Below are 5,010 nucleotides of genomic sequence, written 5' to 3'. Positions count from 1 at the left end.
GGCAAATTACTTAGCTTCCCCAGATACCAGTTTTCTCAAACATAAAACATAGATTTTGCCTTATCTGTCCCATGGGGATGTTGTGAGAATAGACTGAATTAGTAAACAGAAATACTTTTTAAACTTTAAAGCTCTGCATGTATATAAACTCTATATAATAGTACCATTCTGTTTTTATTTTCCCATTATTAATTCTTGATTTCCTGTCATTTCTTAAATCCTTTCCTCTAATATACCAATGATCCTTTTCTGGAATACTGAAAGATTTCTAGTTTGTAGTTTGAACTCCATTTCTAATCCCTTGCAAAACAAATCTCCCCCAAACCCAGCTCTTTCTTAAACTACTTCTGGATAAATATTCAGGCATTCTTTCAATTTTTTAAAAAATAAGGAGCTGGTTTCCTTGTGAGAATTTTTAAAAACATTCTGGATCCACAAGAAAGAGGTTGAAATCTCTTTAAACTTGATTCAGAGAATATAGAGATTCTCAGTAACAACTGATATTACATTGTTAAAATACTAACAACTGCAGATCTCAAGAAACTGTATAAACATTGTCACATCAACTGTTGCTTATATATGATTATACCAATTTTTAGAGTTAAAGTATTTGGACTTAAGTAGTTGGCAAAAGCCATACATGAAATCCTACCATCACATTCAAAGGCTGAAAATAAATGGGAAAATGATGATGCTTTGGCTAGAAGAGGAAGAAAGACTTTAACCTGGAAAAGCAAAATCAGAGGGACAGGATGCTGTCACTGAACCCATCACTCTCATCTGGTGACAGGTGAAAAACTTAAATGTTTTATGGTACATTTTTCTCACTTTTTACCAGTATATCAGTTTAATAGAGCAACTCTTCTTGACTCAGCAAGACTATGTCGTCATCGCAAAATGATGATTAATTATCTCCCACAAATATTTAACACAGTGATTAGGACAAAGGAAAGACTCACGTAAGCCTGAAATGGACAATTTGTATGACCCAACCAAAGCATTTAATTTTGTAAAAAGAAAAAAAAAATCCAGACAACATAACCAAAAGTTTAACTGCTTCCTAAAACTTTTCAATTGATGATCATGGCATCATGTAGATATCATTCCATTTAGAACGGACCCCAGGAAAAAACCATAAATCAACTTAGCCTTAATAATTATCAACAATGATAACTCATTGTTCCCTAGTTATGTTAAACTTTTTAAAGGGGTGGAAACATTGTTAACAGACCTTTAAAGAACTCACATAGAGAAGCTTTGGAATAGGCAAAGGCTCACAAAGCAAGATGAATCTGTGGCGCAATCGCAATTTAGGGGAAAAGCTGAGGGTTTAAAAATGCCAACTGAAGCTTTTCTTGTAAATTGAATTGTCATTTCAAATGTAAAAGCATTGGGCTTTAATTAGGTATACAGAGCTGACCTGAATAGATGAGAATTTTAATGATGATGTATTGCCTCATAAACCAACTACTCAAGCAAGATCTACAGAAATATCAATTCATTTTCTTATGATAGAGCACATGAAATATTAGCTATAGGAAATTGTTCTGTCATGAGCAGAAAAAATCAGGGAGCTTTCATAGAACACACATCAACAGGTAAAAACTGAAGAAACTACTCTGTAAAGTGTGGCAAGAAAAGAGAACTACTAGAGGATGAAACAGTGGTTTAGACCCTGAAATTACATGGGCATACCCAAGAGATAATGTAGGTTCACTTCCAGCCCACCACAATACAGTGAATATTGTAGTACAGTGAGTCAAATGAATTTTTTGGGTTTCTAGTAAATGTAAAAGTTATGTTTACATTATACCATAGTCTCTTAAGTGTGCAATAGTGTATGTCTAAAAGATGTATATTGCTTAATTAAAAAATACTTTATTGCTAAAAATGCTGATCATCATCTTTGCTTTCAGCAAGTTATGATCATTTTGCTGACGAAGGGTCTTGATTGATGTTGATGGCTGCTGACTGTTCAGGGTGGTTGTTGCTGAAGGTTGGGGCAATTTAAAAAATAAGACAACGATGAAGTTGTTGCATTGACTGTCTTCCTTTCATTCATGATTTCTCTGTGGCATGCAGTGCTGTTTGACAGCATTTACTCATACTGGAATTTCAAAATTGGAGTCAAACCTCTTAAACCCTATTGTTGCTTTATCAACTAAGTTTATATGATATTCTAAGTACTTTGTTGTCTTTCAACAGTCTTAACAGCATCTTCCCCAGGAGTAGATTCCATCTCAGGAAACCACTGTCTTTGCTCAGCCATCAGAAGCAGCTCCTCATCTGCTCAAGTTTTCTCATGAGATGGCAGCAATTCAGTCTCATCTCCAGGCACCACCTCTAATTCTAGATCTCTTGCTGTTTCTACCACATCCGCAGTTACTTCCTTCACTGGAGTCTTGAACCGCTCCAAGTAATCTGTAAGGGTTGCAATCAGTTTCTTCTATACTCTGTTAATGTTGATATTCTGACCTCTTCCCATGAATCACAAATGTTCTTAATGGCATCTAGAATGGGAAAACTTTTCCAGAAGTATTCTTCAAATTACTTTGTCCAGATCCATCAGAGGATGGATCTGGACAAAATAATGGCAGCAGTGGCCTTCCAAAACATATTTCTTAAATAATAAGACCTGAAAGTCAAAATCATTTGATCCATGGGCTACAGAATGGGTGCTGCTGGATGTTTGTAGGCATGAAAACATTAATCCCACTATATATCTCCATCAGAACTCTTAGGTGACTAGGTACATTGTCAATGAACAGTAATATTTTGAAAGGAATCTCTCTCTCTCTCTCTCTCTTTCTCTTTTCTGGGCAGTATATCACAATAGGGGCCTTAAATATTCCATAAATCATGTTGTAAACAGCTGCAATGTCTCCTAGGCTTTGTTGTTCCATTTCTGAAGCATGGGTAGTGTAGACTTCGCATAATTCTTAAGGGGCCTAGGAATTTTAGAATGATAAGTGAGCATTAGCATCAACTTAAAGTCACCAGCTGCATCAGTCGGTCTCTAATAGGAGAGTCAGCCTGTCCTTCAAAGCTTTGGACTAGGCATTGACTTCTCCTCTCTAGCTATGAAAGTCCTAGATTATATCTTATTCCAATAGAAGGCTGTTTTATCTACATGGAAAATCTGTTGTTTAGTGTGGCCACCTTCATAAGTTATCTTAGCTAGATCTTTCTGTCTGTCTTGCTACAGCTTCTACACTGGCACTTCTGCTTCACCTTGTACTTTCATGTTATAGAGATGGATTCTTTCACTAAACCTCATGAACCAGGTTCTGCTAGTTTCAAACCTTTCTTCTGCAGCTTCCTCATCTCTCTCAGCCTTCATAGAGTTGAAGAGAGTTAGGACTCTGCTCTGGATTAGGCTTTGTCATAAGGGAAGATTGTGGCTGGTTTGATCTTCTATCCAGATCACTAAAATGTTCTCCATATCAGCAATAAGGCCATTTTACTTATTGTTTGTGGGTTAACCGTAGTAGCACTTTTAATTTCCTTCAAGAATTTTTGGTTTGTCTTCCTAATTTGCCTAAATGTTTGACACAAGAGGCCTAGCTTTGGGCCTACCTCAGCTTTCAACATGCCTTCTTCACTAAACTTAATCGTCTCTAACTTTTGATTTTATTAGAGACTTTTTTTGATCACTTAGAGGCCATTGCAGGGTTATTCATTAGTCTAATGTCAATACTGTAATGTCTCAAGGAATAGGGAGGCCGGTGGGGAGTGAGAGAAATGGGGAAATGGCCAGTGGGTGGAGCAGTCAGAACACACACATGTATGTTTGCCATCTTACATGTCACAATTTGAGGTCCCCCCAAACAATTATAATAGCGACATCAAAGACAACTGACCCCAGATCACCATCACAAATATAACATAAATGAGAAAGTTCAAAATATTGTAAGAATTACCAGAGTGTGACACAGAGACATAAAGTTAATAAACACTGTTGGAAAAATGGCACCGAAAGACGTGCTCCATGCAGCTTTGCCACAAACCTTCAATTTGTAAAATACCACAGTTATCTGTGAAGTACAATAAAGCAAAGCATAATAAAACAAGGTATGCCTGTATGCTGATTGTGCAAGCCAGATTTCATCTCGCCTGGCTTTCATGCATCTTGACCAAAGAAAAGAGAGTTCAACGATCCACTTTTAAAAGTAAAAATAAAGGCATGTGAATCACAGTTTATTCATTTTAATTAGTTTGAATTAGAAAACATATCCTTCATGGCCAATTATTTCTGACTCAGTTGTTTACTTACTTACTATGAGAATGACCTGTGGAGGATTGGTTGAGCCAAGATAGATATTCTGCAAAGCTTTGGCTTGTAAATAAGCTTTAGGGGCACCTCATGATGAAGGGTTCTTTCTGAGACAGCATAATGACATCTAGATATATAGTTCAATACAAATGAGGGCATCTTGAGTAATTATACATTACCTAAATGATCATTTAATATCTAAGTAACTTAATTTTTTCTTCCTGTAAGCATTACTCATAAGGTGTTAATTCTCACATCATCTTCGAGAGGAAGGTCAGTATTATTAGTCATTGAGACTGAAGTTAACTTCACGGATTCACTCTTCAAAAATATAATGCTGAAAAAGTGAAGACTCCAGAGGCCACAATAGTAGCAAGTAAGTCATTTAAGATGTCTTAGTTCTCCTTTATTTAGAGATGAGAAGGAAGAAATAAAATTGAATAGGAAGAACATGGAAAGGATAAGGGTCTAGTTGAGACAAATGAGGATAAGAAAACATTAAAAAGTGAAAATTAATAGATTTACTTCAGTGGGGAATAAAATCTATCAGTTCTGATGGTGCTCTGAATCTTTGATTCTGATTTGTGATTTGGATTGGGTTAGTCCCTGAAGGAAAATACTTTTAGAAGAATTCAGGATATTACTTCAATTTTGATTTCCTAAAAATAAAGACAGAATTTTTCTTTTCTACTACTAGAACCTTAAAATACCTGGATATTTGAGATGATTCATTTCAG

At 35.8% G+C, this 5,010-nt stretch overlaps 1 pseudogene; it reads right to left on the bottom strand.

Moving 5' to 3' along the window:
• Nucleotides 1-1,926: 1,926 nt before the first annotated feature.
• Nucleotides 1,927-3,627, bottom strand: LOC123942107 (annotated as a pseudogene).
• Nucleotides 3,628-5,010: the final 1,383 nt, after the last annotated feature.

This window comes from Meles meles, chromosome 5, assembly GCF_922984935.1.
Source record: "Meles meles chromosome 5, mMelMel3.1 paternal haplotype, whole genome shotgun sequence".
Taxonomy (NCBI): domain Eukaryota; kingdom Metazoa; phylum Chordata; class Mammalia; order Carnivora; family Mustelidae; genus Meles; species Meles meles.
The sequence above is the reverse complement of the archived record's forward strand: the minus strand, read 5'-3'. Positions and strand labels throughout refer to the sequence as shown.